Source organism: Loxodonta africana, chromosome 10, assembly GCF_030014295.1.
Source record: "Loxodonta africana isolate mLoxAfr1 chromosome 10, mLoxAfr1.hap2, whole genome shotgun sequence".
In the NCBI taxonomy this organism is placed as follows: domain Eukaryota; kingdom Metazoa; phylum Chordata; class Mammalia; order Proboscidea; family Elephantidae; genus Loxodonta; species Loxodonta africana.
In genome coordinates this window covers 46,417,790-46,437,641 of record NC_087351.1, presented here as the reverse complement: position 1 = coordinate 46,437,641, position 19,852 = coordinate 46,417,790, and positions in this window count along the sequence as shown.

Sequence of the window (19,852 nt, the reverse complement as noted above, 5' to 3'; positions counted from 1 at the left end):
GCCTCACAGGGAATCTGGAGGAAAGTCAGAGAAAGAAATAGGAGCATGTCTATCAAAAGGTTATCAGGGGAGCAGATTCCCACCCACTGTTGCAAGAGTCTGGTTTATTTTTTTTACCAAATGGAAAGATCATTTCCACTTAATATGTTTAAGGTATTTATTAAGACAGTTCTCCATGGATCTTTTAAGCTTCTGTACCTTGTGAGAAGAGATACTGACTGCCTTTATTCTAGACTATTCTTTCAAGGATGTTTGTATAGCAAATGACCCTGGAAGATAGATCTCCCTGCAGATCAAAGGGCAGGTTTGCTTAGAGCCTTGAAAGATAAAGAGTTTCCTTCGGGAACAAAGGGCCCCTAAGCTCAAGGTTCCTCTCCTGTAATTCAACCCTCTGCATTTACAGTTGTCACCTGGACCTTTTGGCATTGTTCTCTGGAAACTGGGGCTTGGAGAAGTGGAATAAAAAGATGTTGAGACTTTGGCTACTGCTGAGAATAATGAAGTTCTTTTGTCTCTGATCCGTGAATCTTGTGTCTTTTGCCAGCATCTACAAAACTGTCAGGCTAACTTGTTAGCTTGCACATAGGGTAAAATCTCAGACCCTTCACAGTTCTTGACAGTTTGGTATGAGAGTGGGATGTTGACAGAGACATGGTCTTTGGAAGAGAAAGGATGATGGCACAGGCCAGGTTTGGGGATATGAGATAACTCTCTGGGATCCAGTAGTAAATGCTCTCACCTAAGTATTGGATAGGTAAGGGAAATAAGGATCCCCCACTAGCCTAAACCACTGCCGTCGAGTCAATTCCGACTCATAGTGACCCTATAGGATAAAGTAGAACTGCCACATAGAGTTTAAGAAAGCAGACTGCCACCTCTTTCTCCCGCAGAGCAGCTGAGCCACCAACCTTTTGGTTAGCAGCTGAGTTCTTTAATCACTGTGCTAGCAGGGCTCCCACTAGCCCACTTGTTAGTTAACATTCAGAGGCTGAGCAGTGAGAAGTAGTCTTTACAGAAGCTGCTTAAATAGTGCTGTGGTTGTTTTGTTGTTCATTCTCCTCCAAGCAGGCGAAAGAAGAGACCTTATGACAGTGAAACAAGAGCCACATCTCCAGCCTAAAGGTGAAGTAGCTGTGGCTGCGCTAAGACAACGAATCCCTAAAGCTGAAATAAATTGTGTCAGCAGTGAGGAACATGCTGTTCAGTACAGATCTTTGGGTGGCCTGAAAACATTAGAAGTTCATTTGGTTGAGCTGCAAACGAGTGGCTACCTGAAACCGAAGTTGAATGCAGAGCTTTGCTTGCTGACTCAGAGCTGCTCTCTTCCTCTGTGCCCCTGATCTCTTCCTTCCCTTCTACTCCAGCCTCAGCTTCATGATGGAGAAAGATGATTAGGGGTGACGCCCTATACGCACCCTCCTGAGTATGCTGGAGAACTTTGCAGGGGAGAGATGAAAACTTACGTCTGTTGGATACAGTTACCCAATTCACTCTCCCACCTAGTGCCTTGGGGGGAAGGGGCACCTGAATTTAATTGACGGGGTTTGTGCAACTTACAATGGAGAAGGGAAAGTAATGTGACCTTGTGGTCACATTACTGATGAATATATAATTGGTATTGATGTTTTACATCCCCGTGGTATGAATTCTTGTGTCAGAGGTCATTCTCTTGATTGGGAAGAGATTCATGAAGAGATTTACTAGTACCTTTGGGACCCCACAACCCTTATACCCTGATGACTCCCCCTTTTATCATTGTGGTGAAAATATACACACACTAAAACATTCACCAACACAACTTCCACATTTACAATACGATGACACTGATTATTTTTCATGTTGTGGTGCCATAATTGCTGTCCTTTCTCCAAAACATCCCACCACCATTAATGTAAACTCAGCGCTCCCCAAACAACCTTTCAACCGCGGTAATCATTAATAATCATTGGTTTCTATGTATTTGCTTATTTCATATGTGAGATCATCCAGTATTTGTCCTTTTGCTACTGACTCATTTTGCTCAGCATAATGTTTTCAAGGTTCATCCATATTGTGGCATGCATCCGAGCTTTATTTCTGTATATGGCTTTGTAATGTTCCATTGTCCATTCATACGTTGATGGACATTTCAGCTGTTTCCACCTTTTGGTTATTGTGAAAAGTACTGGAATGAGCGTTGGTGTGTAGGTTTCTGTTTGCATATCTACCTTCACTTCTTCTGGACATCTACCTAGGATTAGGATTGGGATTGCTGGGTCATGTGTTAATTCTGTGTTCAACTTTTTGAGGAATTTCCAAACTGTTTTCCAGGGACTGCACCATTTTATATTCCCACCAGCAGTGGGTGACAGTTCCGTTTTCTCCACACCCCCCCGCCAACACTTGTTTTTTTTTTTTGATCATTGCCATTCTAATGGGGGTGAGGTGATATCTCATTGTGATTTTGATTTACATTTTTCCAAGGACTAATATTGTTAAACATATTTTCGTGTGCTTGTTGGCTATTTGAATATTCTCTTTGGTGAATTGTCTGTTCCAGTCCTTTGCCCATTTTTTGATTGGGTTGTTTTTTGTCTTTTTGTTAAGTTGTAGAAGTCTTATATGTATTTTGGATAAAAACTCATTGCCAGTGAGGCAATTCCAACTCATACTGACCCTGTAGGACAGAGTAGAACTGCTCCATAGGGTTTCCAAGGAGCACCTGGTGGATTCGAACTGCCGACCTTTTGGTTAGCAGCCGTAGCTCTTAACCACTACACCACCAAAGTTTCTGTATTTTGGATATTAGGCCCTTATTTGATATATGGTTCCTGAAAATTTTCTCCCAGTTTGTAAGTTGTGTTTTCACTGTGTTGATAAAGTCCTTTGATGTATACAAGTAATTTTTATAAGGTTTTTTTTTTTATTTATCTATTTTTCTGCTCAAGCTTTTGTTATCATATCTGATAATCTGTTGTAGTACACTAGGGCTGAGAACCTTGCCCCTACATTTTCTTCTAAGAATTTACAGTTTTAGTTTTCATAAGCTACAAGTCTTTGTGACTAATGATTTTATCAGTTGGTGTCTGGCAAAAAAAGGCTAGCCTCCACTAGGAGATGCCACTTGGGTATTTGAACTCCTTGCCTTCCTTATATGGCTATCAGGTTACTTTCCCAGAAAAACCAGTTGCCATGATCTTGCCCTCTCCACATACACCAGTTTTGAAATTAGCTTGCTACTGGGCTCTGACCCATGGAGGGAATGTGACTCTCCAGCCTTGTAGTCCCAACTGGACTCATAGACAAGATGGGAAGGATCAAACAAGCCTCATTGTCAAATGGAAATGCCATATTCAAGAATGCAGCTGATATGGCTCCAGCTCTAGCACCTGGCTACAGCTCTGCTGGCATCTAAGCTTTAGATGAAGTGGAGGGCAGCTAACAACAACAACACAAATCCCTCTGGGAATACTTTTATCTCCAATGCCACTGCCTGAAGCAAAACTGCTGAGTTAATGAGGCCCTCAATTCACAGAAATAACCCTAAATGTTTGGGCCTAGTTCACTGACGGTTTGGCTAAGTAAGCTAAAACCTGCTGCTATCCACTGGGCTTCTGCCACTACTCAGTCCCCGTGCCAGCTCTACAGAACCAAACATGGACCTGGTCACACTACTCACTGTGCAAAACGCCAGGCTGTTCTCACAGCTCTGGCCAATGCTCCCCTTGATGAAGCTTCCTATATTTTTACTGACTCCTGGGCTGTTGCCAGTGGTGTATTGGTGTGGTCTGTCATTTGGAAAACTATAGTCTGGTAGTAGATTAAGGACACTCCTCTTTGGGGTTGCAAAATGTGATGACAGATCACATCTCCTGATCGAACTGTGTGAGTCACTCATATGGATACCCAGAATAAGGGCTGGTTCTTTGGTATAAAGCTGCTGATCAAGACTGACTGCCCAGATTGCCACCATTACTGCCTGGATCTATCATCATACTTGGCATGGCAACACATCCGCTATGTTCCTGTTTCTGATACAGAGGGAACCACCACATGCCGGACTTGTGACTCCTGCCAAAAGTTGGCATGTGGTGATGGGAGTCCCATAGCATTGGCCATTACCCCTCCTTCCTTTGCTCCTGGCAGATCGATCTACTCTCAAGGCTATCCTTGGTGCCTCGCTGCTGTTGACATTTTTTCAGGTTACAATATTGCATTCCAGTCTGATCAGCTGACTGTGGCCAAACCATTGTGGCTCTTGAAACTAAACTGTACCATGTTTTTAGTTTTCCAGACCTTTTGTAGCCTGACAATGGTATGGCTTTTATCATTACAAAAACTACTTAACAATGTGCTGCTGGTCTGGGTATTCAATGGACATTCCACACTTTCTACTATTCACAGGCATCTGGTATTGCTCACTTTTGGAATGGCCTCCAAAAACTCAAATAGATTTTTTGACTTTACCTGTTTCACCTCCTCCTCTACCTACCTTAATAAGGTGGTTTGGTCACTGAATGTGGCTGCTGCCCCCAGAAAGACATCATCTCCTCTAAGCTACTTCCTGGTTAATCATCAGGAGAATCTATTATTATTTTTAAATTGGGATTTCTCCCTGACCTTTCCTGGGTGTGATATGTTTCACTAATGGGATCTCTAGGCCAACCAATTAGTACACTGTCCAAGTGGCAGCCCAGCTAAAAGACCTAGGGATTTCAAACTTAATTCTGACCCAGCCACTTGGATTGTCTTGTTAGATCAACATGGCGTTATAAGGATGGTGATCATCTGGTTGAGTACACAGCTTCATGAGTCACCCAACAGTGGCTCATGCAGGCCAAAGTGGAGGATAAAATGAACGTCTGTAAGTTTTATAAAAATACCATATTCCTCTTGCATCTGACTCTTTCCGAAGAAAGGTCTGGGTGTGAATAGAGATAACTGGAAAAAACGTAAAGTTATAGCTATAGAATGGGACAAACTGATCTTGTGGTGATAGAGAACACCTCCAATACATGGAGGCATGGGGGAGGAAGGAACTCTAATGACTTATGTCTTTCAGAGCCACGCCTGGATCCTTCTTCTGGAAGGAAAATGCCCTGGCGTGACTCTCCCAAACTTTTGCAAGCACCTTAAATTGACCTAGCTGCTAAATCTGCCAAATCCTCTCTTCCCGGACGCTTTGACCATGATTCACTGACGTTCCCTTTAACCTTACCGAGAAGTCTACTGGGCAAAGCAGGGGAAGATCCCAGCTCCCCAGCTTCTTTATTCTCCATGTAAAACATCTGTCTTCACTACCTCCATTCCTGTAGCCACTCATTCATTCCCTGGGGGTGATTAAATGCCACCTGTCTGGTGGGTTGGACAAATAGGAAAGTTGGTGTGATAGCCTTCAGGTAATCCCTCCAAAGTCAGGGACTAGACTTAATTATTTAGACTGAACGGGGAGACTTAAAGTTTGCAAGCCTGCCAGAAGGCCCTGTTAAGGCATTGTCAAGCAATGCCCTCTGAGGGACTGATGCAGGTCCCACTTGGGGAGGTTCAACAGCACTTTCTTTACAGGGGCACCATGTGTGCCCTCAAGATTTAACTTACATGGAAGTCAGGCATTAACTTGACTCTCCTGAAAACACCCATAGAGGCAATCATAAGACACCTAAAAATGTTTAAGGAAACACTACCAGGAAACTCTGGTGGTGAAGTGGTTAAGAGCTATGGCTGCTAACCAAAAGGTCAGCAGTTCAAATCCACCAGGCGCTCCTTGGAAACGCTATGGGGTTGTTCCGCTCTGTCCTGTAGGGTCACTATGAGTTGAAATTGACTTGATGGGAGTGGGTTTGGTTTTGGTTTACCAGTAGATCACATTGCCCTCAAAGGACCACAGAGATGTCTCCAAACTGAGGCTATCCTTAGTTACTTGGAATATCTCCCCCAGAAAGATTCATTGTTTATGCACACCTTTCCAGCAGTTACCCTGTGATGGGAGCCATTCACTTAGAAAAAGTGGTACAAAAATTTTCCATGACTTTAGCTAAAGTGATTAATGACACCACCCCAGCCCTGGAAGCAGTTCAGCTCAGCCTCAAGTCACTGCTCAGAGTTGTTATGGATATGACTTCTTCCTCCCAGGCCAAGGTGGAGTCTTTGCAACCTCTAAAACATCTTGCTGTGCCTGGATTATTGACTCATGTGAAATGGAAAAGTCAATACTGCAACTTAAGGATAAAGTCACCTGGCTTTCTGGTAAACCCTGATTGTTTCAGGGATTTGTTCAGCTGGTTGGGTCCAGGATCCTGGGGGACGTGGCTCAGCTCAATACTGCAGGGTGGTCTCATCCTGTTGCCTGGACTCCTACCTTAATTAAATACTGTCTGAGACAAATTGAATTGGTCCCAGTCTCTACTGGTCAGATTAGAGTGACTGATGGAATGGCATAGTCATGGGAAAATTTGCTAGAAGCCAAAACTGTAGAAATGGGGGAAGGGTATGATTTGTTGGGAGACAGTTTTCTGTGTGTCTCTCATGTTTCTGCATGTCTTGTGAGTGCTGGCACTGGTTGTCTTTGTTTTGGACTATCTTTTCAAGGATGTTTGTACAGTGAATAGTCTTGGTTCTGTGTCTCCTTTCAGAACAAAGGGCTGGTTTGCTTAGAACCTTGGAAGATATAGTGTCTACCTCTGGAGCAAAGGGTCTTATACTCATTCTAGTGTAAAAAATTTTGGATTCTCTAATGTAATGCAACTTCTTGGGTGTGCAGATGTCACCTGGGTGTCTGCATCACCCTATGAGAATTGGAGCATGGGGAACCAGAACAAGAAAAAGCTGACACTCTAGGTACTGTTATTACTGTCTCTGACCTTGGAGTCTCATGTCTTCTACCCACATTCATGAAACAGTAGTAGGTTAACTTGTTAGCTTACAAATATAGTAAAATCTCAGACTCTTCACAGTTCTTTCCAATATTTATTCTGAGTGATAAAATAGTACCATGATTCAATTAAAGTAACTTTTTTTTTTTTTTTAAGAGAGTTTTCTTTTGGTATTTTGTCTTCTTGCTTTGTTAGCTTTTAGTCTTCTGAATATATGAAAAACCTAGATTTTGTTTTTTCTTTATAGTTTACATGAAAGCTCTCCAGTTTCCGTGATTCTTAAAAATCTACAGGGTTTTCAAGAATATATCATATGTTCTTATGTATTAAAAAGTACAAAATTGAACTTACTGAGCTTGGTTGACCACCTATTCGTGAGAATCATCTGTTTTATGCCTTCTTCAGTGAGGGAAGGCCAGTTTAATAATAGTCCAGGTGAGAAAAAGTGGTAGCTTAGACCAGGGTGGCGGCACTGGAGATAGAAACAATAGGATGCGTTGACTAGTTAGATATGAAGAGTGAGGGGAAGGGCAGAGTTTCTGGCTTGAGCAACTTGGTAAGTGGTGACATTCCCTCAGGGACTGAGGAAAAAAGGTCACGTATAAGGTACATGGTGTAGGAAATAGGTGGTTTGTAGATACTACAGGACTTTCTAAGCCATATTGAGAAGTATGAACTTTATCCCAAGCAGTGAGGAGTGATAACATACTTTCGTTTTAGAAAGATCACATTGGGTACAATGTGGAACATGCTTTGGAGGGTGTGTAGGCTGGATGCTCTAGAGAAGCAAAACCAATGAAGCATATCTATCTATATAACTATATAATGATAATGATAGCTATAGCTATATCTATCTAAATATACAGAGATTTATCTCAAGGAAATGACTCACATGATTCTAGAGGTTGGCAAGTCCTAGGTCTGCAGGTCAAGTATCAGGCTGGAGGCTTCTCCTGACTCACATAGCTGCAGGGGCTGATGAACCCAAGATCAGCAGGTAAAACAGCAGCTCCTGGCTCACAGCTGCGGAGGCCGATGAATCCCAAGATTGGCAGGCAATACAGCAGGCCGCTGGCTCAAGTCCCAAGAACTAGAGGTCAGATGATGATGAGCCAGATGCAAGATCCAGAGCAAGCAAAAGCCAGCAAGCTTTTCGAGAATGTCCATATATTGGATACAGGCCACACACTGAGGTAACTCCCCTTACAACTGATTGGCTGATTACATCAGCTTAGTTCATGGAGGAGATTATATTATATCACAAAATGGAGAATAATGACATCATTACATAACTGCCAAACTGCATCACTACATAACTGACAAACCACCAAGAATCATGGCCCAGCCAAGTTGACACACAACTCTAACCATCAGAGCTCACCCCTTGTCAACTTGGCACCTGTACACATCTTCAACCATAGACAGTCTCTAAATAGAGACAATTACAAAGCCATACTTGCACCTAACATGATATAACTAACAAACGTACAACTGAAAACACACTAGCTGAGTTTACATCTTATATTTTATAAGTGAAGAATACATAAATATTTGATGCACACGTACAGGGAAGGAATACACATAACAACAATTATAGTCGTCATTTCTGCAACTTGTCACATGGTTGTAACTGGTTTTTAGACTTCCTTTGTTTTACCACCCATTCTGTATTCCCTTTGCCCTCAGCAAACACCTCAGCTGGTTGTAGTTCTACACCTGGTGGGGCAACCTACACCTTCATTCCTGAAGGGTCTGGGCAATTAGAAGTCATGTTGGAATTGGGTTGCTGTAGTTTTCCATTGACTTTAATCACAGGGCATGGTAGTACTAAGAGACGTCCGAAGGGATCTCCTGTATTCCAGACATTCCAGTTTACCTCCATTATATACTATCTGTCTGATTTCCCCTTGGTAATCAGTATCAATCACACCAGCCAATACAGTAACTTCCTTCTTTGCCTGTTGATTCAGGGTTGTGAGGAGCCCAAAGTGGCTGGAAGGCATTCTTCTAGTTCAATGGAATCAGTGTTGTATCTCTGGGTAGGAGCATTCCTCCATTTGGAACAATGACCTCCAGACCTGCAGAGCATAGGGTCGCTGGGACAGGAAGCAAAAACTTTGCAAGGGCATCACTAGGGATAATAGTGAGTGGTGCCACTCCCATTTCCACCCCTTGATTCCTGGACCGATGAACCCTGGCTACGAGGGAAACAATACCATATATTGGATGGTGGCTTAGAGCATATACAACCTCCTGGACAACATTGCCCCAATCCTGCAAGGTATTGCCACCTAGCTGGTGCCATAATTGTGTCTTTAGAAGGCTGTTCCATCATTCTGTCAAGCCAGCTGCTTCAGGGTGATGCTGAACATGGTAAGACCAGTGAATTCCATGAACATGGACCCATTGTCACACTTCATTTGCTGTGAAGAGTGTCCCTTGATCCGAGATGATGCTGTGTGTGATACCATGACAGTGGATAAGACGTTTTATGAGTTCATGAATGGTAATTTTGGTAGAGGCAAAGCGTGCAGGGAATTAGTCACCTAGCACTGCTATAACAGAAATACTACAAGAGAATGGCTTTAACAAAGCGAAATTTATTTTCTCAGTCTAGTAGGCTAGAAGTCCAAATTCAGGGTGTCAGCTCCAGGGGAAGGCTTTTTCTCTCTTTCACCTCTGGAGAAAAGTCCTTCTCATCAATCTTCCCCTGGACAAGGGGCATCTCTGCGAGAAACCCCGGGACCAAAGGACATGCTCTGCTCCCGGTGCTTCTTTCTTGGTGATATAAAGTCCCCAACTCTCTGCTTGCTTCCCTTTCCTTTTATCTTTTGTAAGATATAAGGTGGTGCAGGCCACACCCCAGGGAAACTCCCTTTACATTGGATCAGGGATGTGACCTGAGCAAGGGTGTTATATCCCACCCTAATCCTCTTTAACCACAGGCAGAGATTATGATTTATAACACATAGGAAAATCACAAAATGGAGGACAACTACACAGTATTGGGAATCATAGCCTAACCAAGTTGACACATATTTTGGGGGGACACAGTTCAATCCGTGACATTCCACCCTTCAGCCTCCAAAAATCCATGCCCTTGCTGCATGTAAGACACATTCACTCCATTATATCACAGCAAAAGTCTTAAATCAACTGCAAGTCCAAAATCCAACAACTCATTTTCATCTGTGAAATCCAGAATACAAGCTATCTGCTTCAAAAGGTACGGAGGTGTCACTGGCAGGCACAAGCTAGACATTTCCATTACAATTGAAAGAAATTACAGGGAAAGAAGGCATAACATGCACCAAGCAAGTCAGCAGAACACATTACATTAGCACTCAAGGCTTTGAAAATAAACCTCTGTTCTCTGAGACCATTCACACAATGGCCCTGCCCTCTAGAGTCTAGGTATTGGCCACACTCTCTGGATTCTGAGTGGAGGCCCCTCAGCTCTGGGCTACAGCTCTGCCTTCCAGGCCCACTGGGATGGCAACTCTGTTCTCTCGACTTTAGGTACACCATTGTCCTAGTCCATCTGAGTGGCTACTCCACCCTTAGAAACACCAGAGGCCATGGCTATACCTTTTGAGACTGAGGCAGCTTGGCTTCCTGTGTTCCTTATTTCTTCAGCTTCCTGATTCCTTGGCCTCAGCCGTCAGGACTCAAGCATCTGTTCTGCTGGGGCTAGTGTTCCAAAGCTCAGTAACTACACTGATAAGTGCCTGAAGGCACCCCACTCCACCAGAAAGCCTCCTGAGCACGGGCACTCAGCTCTCTCGCTCCGTGGGTTGGCTCCAACGCTGTCTGGTGCTGGTCTCTTGGTTCTGCTGCTGCTGGTCCACTGTTGATGCCGGTTTGCTGCTGCTGTTTCTCACCTTCTGTGGTGTTAACAGTTCTCACTTTCCTTCTGAGTCTTCTATCCGTTCACAGTTTCAAAATCTCTTCCACATTTTAGGTATCTGTTAGAGCAGCACTCTACTCTTTCGGTACCAAATTCTGTCTTACTCATCTAGTGCTGCTATAACAGAGATACCACAAGTGGGTGGCTTTAACAAAGAGAAATTTATTTTCTCACAGTCTAGTAGGCTAGAAATCCAAATTCAGGGTGTCAGCTCCAGGGGAAAGCTTTCTTTCTCTGTCGGCTCCAGAGAAAGGTCCTTCTCATCAATCTTTCCCTGGACTAGGAGCTTCTCCGTGCAGGAACCCTGGGTCCAAAAGGTGCACTCTGCTCCTGGTGTTTCTTTGTTGGTGATACAAAGTCCCCAACTCTCTGCTTGCCTCCCTTTCCTTTTATCTCTAGTAAGACAAAAGGTGGTGCAGGCCACACACCAGAGAAACTCCCTTTACATTGGATCAGGGATGAACCTGAGCAAAGGGTGTTATATCCCACCCTAATCCTCTTTAACCGCAGGCAGAGATTATGATTTATAACACATGGGAAATCACAAAGTGGAGGACAACCACGCAATACTGAGAATCATGGCCTAACCAAATTAACACATACTTTGGGAGGACACAATTCAATCCATGACAGAAGGCAAATCCATATCCAAAGTGTCTATCCTAGTAAGAATGAAACACTGTTCTTTCCATGATGGAATGGTCTAATGTAATCAACCAGCCACTAGGTTGCTGGCTGATCACTTCAAGGAATAGTGCCATACTGGAGACTCAGTGTTGGTCTCTGCTGCTGGCAGATTGAGCACTCAGCAGTGGCTGTAGCCAAGTTGTTCTTGGTAAGTGGAAGTCTGTGTTGCTGAGCCCATGCATAACCTCCATGCCTGCCATCATGGCCACTTTGTTCATGAGCCATTGAGCAATGATGAGAGTGGCTGGGGAAAGAAGATGACTGGTTTCCACAGAATGAGTCATCCTACCCACTTGATTGTTAAAATCCTCCTCTCCCGAGGTTACCCTTTGGTAAGGATTGCATGAGACCCAAATATCTTCACTTCTTTGGCCCATTCAGAGAGGACTATCCACATACTCTTCCCAATACTTCCTTGTCGTCAATTGTCCAATTGTGTTCCTACCACATCCCTGACCATCCAACCAGACCACTGGCCACAGCCCATGAATCACTATGCAGTCACACATCTGGCCATTTCTCCTTTCAAGCAAAGTGAACAACCGGGTGTGCTGCTCAAAATTTTGCCCGTTGGGAGGATTTCCCTTCACTTCTGTCCTTCAGGGAAGTCCCAGAAAGCAGCTGCAGTGCTGTCACTGTCCACTTTCGAGTGACGCCTGCATATTGTGCAGAACCATTTGTAAACCAGGCATGAATTTTCTCTTCCTCAGTCAACTGATCATAAGGAACTCCCCATGAGGCCATAATTGCAGACTGAGATAGGGAAGGTAATGTGACAGGAGTGGAGACCATGGCCATTTGGGCTACTTCCTCATGCAACTTACTTGTGCCTTCAGGTCTCGCTCAGGCCTGATCTCATATATACCACTTTCGTTTAATAATGGAGTGCTGCTGTGCATGTCTGACTTTATTGCTCTGAGTCAGACAACACCCAGTTCAAGATGGGTGGCTTAGGTTGCATAGTGACTTGGTGTCCCATGGTTAAGAGTTCATTCTCTTCTAAGGCCCAATACCAAGCCAAAAGCTATTTCTCAAAAGGAGAGTAGTTATTTGCAGAGGATGTCAGGGGTTCGTTCTGAAATCCTAAGGGTCTGCACTGTGATTCACCAATAAGACCTGCCAACGTCTCCAAACAGCATCTCCATCTGCCACTTCAAGCACCACTGAATCAGCCAGGTCATACGGCCCAAGTGGCCGAGTGACTTGCATGGCAGCCTGAATCTGTTGGAGAGCCTTCTCTTGTTCTGGATTTCGCACAAAACTAGCAGTTTTTTGAATCACTTGATAAACAGGTGAGAGCAGCACACCCAAATAAGGGATTTGTTGCTTTCAAAATCCAAACAGGCCAACCAGGCCTCCTTTTCAGCTGTGGGAGGGTCCAGATGCAATAACTTATCCCTCACTTTAGAAGAAATATCTTGACATGCCCCACACCACTGGACACCTAGAAATTTCACTAATTGGAAGATGCCCGAATTTTTATGGGATTAATTTCCCACCCTCTAGCATGCAAATGTTTTACCAGTAAGTCCAGAGTTACTGACACTTCTTCCTTCCTTACTAGGTCCAATCAGCATAATGTCATCAATATAATGGACCAGTGTGATGTCTTGTAGAAGGGAAAGGCGATCAAGGTCCCTGTGGACTAAATTATGACATAGGACTGGAGAGTTGATATAGCCTTGAGGTAGGACACTTAAGGTATATTGCTGGCCTTGCCAGCTGAAGGCAAATAGTTTCTGGTATTCGTTCAAAACCAGAATCCAGAAAAAGGCATTGACCAGATAAATAGCTGCATACCAGGCACCAAGAGATATATTAATTTACTCAAGCAATGAAACCACATCTGGGACAGCTGCTGCAATTGGCATCACCACCTGGTTAAGCTTACAGTAATCCATCTGTTTTTTGCTCAGACCAAATAGGTGAGTCGAATGGGGACGTGGTGGGAATCACCACCCCTGCATCTTTCAAGTCTTTGATGGTGGTAATAATCACTGCAATCTGTCCCAGGAATGAGGTATTGCTTTTAGTTTACTATTTTCCTAGTTAGGGCAGTTCTGTTGGCTTTCACTTGGCTTTTTCTACCATAATAGCCCCTACTCCACATGTCAGAAATCCAGTGTGGGGGTTCTGACAGTTGCTAAGTATGTCTATTCCAATTTTGCATTCTGGTACTGGGGAGATCACTATAGGATGGTTTCGGAGACCCATGAGACCCACTGTGAGATGAACCTGAGCTAAAACTTAGTAACTTGAACTTTGTACACCCCCACTGTGACTTGTGGGCTACAGTGAAGTTTCTGGTCTCCTGGAATTAGTGTCAATTCAGAGCCAGTATCCAGTAATCCCTGAAAAGTCTATTTTCTTTTTTTCAGTGAATAGTCACTCTTGTAAAAGGCTGTAGATCTCTTTGGGGAAGGCTGGGAGAAAGATTAACAGTATAATTTTTGGCAGTGTAGTGGGATCCTTCCCCAAGGGGACCTAGCCTCCCCTTCATTCAAGGGGTTGTGGGTCTATCATTGATGGAGGGGCTGTGACTCTCTATTCTGGTGATTCAAGTTAGATTGCCATTCACTTGACCTAGAATGTCTCCACTTGAACAGATCAAGTAAATATTTAGTAGATTTCCCATGTATTTCACTCCTGGGGAAACTTGACTAAGTAAGCCATAAATCCATATGAATTAGACTATTCTGGTGACTGCTTTGATTTCAGTGTCTATCACGGTAAGCATGTCCACTTTGTTGATTGAGTGCTGCCACTTGGCTCTTATCACAATGGGGTCCAATCAGCACCACTGTAGTTAGGTGTCTTAATTCAGTTAGAGCAGTTCCCACTGTCAAATCTGATTTACACAAAATAGCAATCACAGAAGTCTTCAAGGATGCTGGGGTTTCCTTTACAAATTTGTTCCTACCCATTGTGGTAAAAGGTGTGTCCTCTGGGTACTCCATGTGGGTCTGTGTGTCTATCCTGATAAACACACTCAAACGTGTCAATTTCCCTAAGCCTTTGGATACCTTCTTTTATAGTATACCAAAGCAGGTCTGAGACTTAAGCTTGATTTAGTGTAGGCCACCATGTAATCCATGCTTCAGCAAACCAACCAAATATACTATTTGATCCTTTTCTAACTCTCAAGGTGAAACACTGAATGAAGAATTTTTGTGCTTAGTGGGCCCATATCAATAAACTCAGACAGATCCAACTTTATGTCCCTTGCACCCTTATCCCACACCCTTAATAGACATTCCTACACATACTTCCCAGACTTTTGTGCATATTAGAAAAGTCCAGCAGTTCTTCTGGAGTGTAGCGTACCTCCTCCTGGGTTAACCTTTGTCCTTCACCTTTTCGGCTCACTGGGACTTAAGCCTAGTTATAAATGAGTGGTGGGAATGTGTTCTAAGAACATCCAGCAATGTCTTGTAAGGTGCCTACCTCATGTGATACCCCAGGCAATGGCTCAGACACCTCTCCAGGTGATGACTCAGATGAAGGCTCCTCAGACACGGCTGGGTTAATGTTATCAGATGGGGGTGGAGGGGATAATGGTTTTACTGGGGAGGGTGGCTTAGCCAACAAAGATGCAGCAATCTCTTCATATGGGAGTGAGGGCTAGTTCTGTTGGCAGGAGTGATTGAAAAGAATTTAGGAGCACAGCATCCTCAGCTTCCTGATTATCTGCCCACATGTCCCTATCTCAAGTTTCAGGATCCCACTTATGCCAAACCAATGCTATCACCATAGCTTCAGTCACTAAATGAGATTGGGAATTCAACTGGTGTGATTCAGCCTCTCTTATGATAAGACTCTGGGTTTGCTTTTTGGCAGTATCAGCTCTGTTACTACAAGAAATAAGGTTTTCAGGGCACAAGTGGCAACTTTGGGGTCATTTATGTGTTGCTTGAACTGTGACTCTGAAGCCCTGAGCTCATATCTTTCTTTCACCACTTTGTCTAGTGAAAGTAGGACCAACTAACCAGCTTCGTTATACCCCCATTCCGACAAATCTGTAGAAAAATATCGAACAAGGGAGCACCCAGAACCTTGCCTCTCATCAATATTTGATCCATTGGTGATGATATTTTGTGTATTTCTATTGCCACATTGTGCTATGTATTAGCAGTGCCTTCTTTACTACTGGAAGCAGAGTCATCAACATCTTTAAACAGACTTGGGAACCAGTTTAGAAAACTCATCATTATAATTTTGTTTCCCTACAACCATTCTTAGTACCAAATATCTTAGCTTGGGTTCTCTAGAGAACCAAAACCAGTGAAGCATACACACACACACACACACAAATATGTCTGTGTGTATATATATATGGAAACCCTGGTGGCATAGTGGTTAAGTGCTATGGCTGCTAACCAAAGGGTTGGCAGTTTGAATCCGCCAGGCACTCCTTGGAAACTCTATGGGGCAGTTCTACTATGTCCTATAGGGTCGCTATGAGTTGGAATCGACTTGATGGCACTGGTTTTGTTTTTTTGTTTGGATATATATATACACACACACATACATAAACATATATATATATATACACAGAGAGAGAGAGACATTTATCTCAAAGATAATGGCTCATACAGTTGTATAGGCTGGCAAGTTCCAGGTCTGTGGGTCATGCTTCAGGCTGGCGGCTTCTATTGACTCACATAGCTGCAGGGGCTGACGAATCCAAGATTGGCAGGTCAGTTGGTAGCCTGCTGGCTCACAGGCTGTGGAGGCCGATGGATCCCAAGATCAGTAGTCAGTATGGTAAGCTGCTGGCTCAAGTCCCAAGAACCTGAGGTCAGATGATGATGAGTTGGATGCAGGATCCAGAGCAAGAAAAGCCAGCTAGCTTTTCCAGAATGTCCATATGTATTGGATGCAGACCATGACACTGAGGAAAGCACCCATATAACTGATTGGCTGATCTGATCAGATCACATGGAGGTGATTACATTATATCACAAAATGGAGGATAACAACATCATTACATAATTGCGAAACCACTGAAAATCATGGCCCAGCCAAATTGACACACGAGGTTACTCATCCAGAGGGAATAAAGACTGTGGTAGGAAAACTAGTTAGGAGGCTGTTAGAGTAATTCAGGCAATGTATAGTCTACTAAACCAACTTTGTTTGCCATAGTGACAGGGAGAAGTGGATAAAATAGATACCAAGGGTGTAGGAGAGATGGGAGTCATGGTTCTGACAGGGTGTTTGCCTGAACTGTTGAGTGCTTAATTGTTCCGTTCACTAAGAATTAATATAAAGAGAGGAATGTGTTTGATTTCAGCTTTGATGTGTTGAGTTCATCTAGTCTTTGGTCGTAAGTGTTCAATGCATCCAAATCTGTTCTTGAGGTCCTCAGCATAAATACAATAAAAACGTGATTAAATCTAGGAAGTTTTAAAATGTTACTCAAATCATTTAAAACTCATACAATTACCAACGCAAACAGAATTTTATTTATAAGTCAACTTGTTGATGGTGGAGGATCACAATATTTTAATAAAAAAACTCTGGTCAGAATTTATGCTTACAACTGAAAGAACTGGAGCAGACATAAATTGCCAGTGAGTAATTAGGAATATTTGTAGGCTAGTGAGACTTTGAGATAACATGATAAATCCAACATTTCCCATGGATCACTTTATGAGAGAGTAGTGTCCAACAATAGTGGGGGAAAGCAGTAGGAGGTTGCAAAAAAGTAAAATTTGAAACTTTGAAAACTTTCATGCTCATAAGCTTCTGAGGCTTCCTGCTTTCTGTTGCTATAGAAATCTATAGAAATACTTAGTTTTGATCTAAGGAAAATTTTGATTTAGTGTTAAGGTTTGTTCAACTAGCTGAGTATCCAGAGAAAGCTTTACATTTTCTTGCTTCTCTTTCTAAACCTGGAGGATTTACCTGATTCATTTTCATTGTCCAGTGATTTTTAAAAACCATTAACTGGTGACATTTCTAAACAAGGCTCATTATAGGAATACTTGTCATTTTACATAGACAATAAACTTTATGCCTTTTCAGTTTTGTAAAGTTTAGAAAATTGATTCAATTTTTCTTGCGTGATTCAAGTGTGTTAAAGACAGTCATCATAAAAAAAAAAATCATCATAGATGACATCAATTTATGTCTTCTGGTCTTTTTCTCGGAAGCCCTGGTGGCGTAGTGGTTAAGTGCTACAGCTGCTAACCTAAGGGTTGGCAGTTCAAATCCACCAGGCGCTTCTTGGAAACTCTATGGGGCACTTCTACTCTGTCCTGTAGGGTCGCTAGGAGTCGGAATCGACTCGACGGCACTGGGTCTTTTTCTGTTTTTTTATATTTTGGAATTGCCACGTGGGGCCACTGGTTGGTACAGTGCTAGATATGAAAACTTCAGTATACATAAAAATAGAAACCATTTATTATGCCAGTTAAAATGCAAGTAACTATTTTGTCAGAAAAAAGAGAAATACAAGGAGTACACAAAATTATTTTTATGAATTAAACCACAGTTACTTTTACTTTAGTACCAAGCATAACAAATCTTTTTTTCCCAACTTCTTAATTGGAATATTTTAATCATTCAGAAAAGCTGAAAGAATGGTACAAATAACACTTACATACTCTTTACATGAAGAAATCCTGGTGGTAGAGTGCTTAAGTGCTCGGCTGCTAACCAAAATGTCGGTGGTTAACCCATCAGCTGCTCTGCTAGAAAAAGATGTGGCAGTCTGCTACTATAGAGAAAGATTTACAGCCTTGGAAACCCTGGGGGGTAGTTCTACTCTGTCCTACAGGGGCACTATGATTCGGAATCGACTCAACGGCAATGGGACCCTTTACCTAGATTTGCTAATTATTAATATTTTCTGATAATTCTAAAAAGTTACATTTTGGGGGGGGGAGGAGGTTGAGACTGCAGAATCATGTCTTGTTTCTGTTTTTTTTTTTTTTTAAAGTTTGCTTTTTGGCAATTAGCTGCAGAGACAAAAAGGAGCTATGATATAATCACTTTCTCACTTCTGTCCATGTCAACCTCATGATATTTGTCATTTGTGACTCTTCCTCCATTCATTTAGGGCATAGTACTCTTGGATCATTGAAAGAGGAAAATAGGAGGATTGAATGACTCTTTCCTCTATAAGGTATGCCCCCCCCCTCCTTTTGATAAGTACTTTCTGGTCTGAATAATTAACCATGTGCATCAAGGCAGGATGAATTCAGTTTTCCTCCTATCAAGTCAGGAAAGTTCCATCTTTTCTAGGTTGTTCTAGTGTACTATATTATCCAACAGAAAGTTCACTATAATTTTGGATTCTGTTATGTTTCCCACAAACCTGTCTTCCGGGTTAATAGTTTACAGCACTGTAGTTCAGATAAGAAGAATTGGCACTGGAGGATTTATGATATCCAACCTAATTTTCCATCACCACACCTTGACCTTGGACTTGTAAGTTGTAGCCCATAGGAAGCAATCGATTGCTACCCAACAGAGGCAAATGACCCTCTTTAACTCTAGGGTAATACCTAATAAGGTCTTGATAATTGTGATTTATCCATTGTCAGGTGTGATTGCATGCACCCCCCTGAAGCTGCCTTGAATTGATGGATGCAACTTGTATGACAGGAAGCCAGTTCCAGGGGCATTCTCCTTTTATCCTTAATCTCACCAGGGCTCCTAGGATGGGATTCATCAAGTCATTTTTCTTTCATTGTGGTCTTCTATAATGAAATATGGTAAAAATTCATTATCTCTGGAGCATGCCATTTTTTCCATGTCAAATCTGCAGGCTTTTCCTGACTGAACCAATTTGTTATCTACAAAAGCAGTGGCCTTGCACTTCCCTTCTTGTTTCAAGGAACTCTGGATTGGCCAAGGGGCGTTTTCTTCTATAAATTTACTGTGGAGTTAGCTCTTTCTTTAGCCAAGGCATCTGGTCTCCCTTTTAATGAATTTGAGAGAAAAATAAATGTCTGTTATAGCTGACCCTCTGCAGTACTTCAAACTGTCTCATCCTTCAAAGCATAGTTGACCAAACCTCTAGGCACATGCTTTGTTAGGAGAAACTAAAAGCAATTTTTTGATAATGTCCCGTGGTTGATGGATACGTTAACCACTAGTAGGAATGAGGATGGGATAGTCTGGACTCCTTGCATTGAAATGAATCATCATTACTTATGAATTTCTGGAACCCACAGAGTTAAGCTCTTTGTGCTTCTGGCATGTCTAAGTGGGAGCCTCACTGGCATGTACTCTAAAGTATGGGATCACAGGTAATACTGAATTTAATATTAACATGTTAAAGTAACTGGGACAAGAAGAGAATGTCCTGAAGGTTCCCCTTGCCACAATTATGTATTTTAATATATATTTTCCCCCTGGCTTTTGTTTGGAATTACCTGATTTCAATTGCATCTGAACC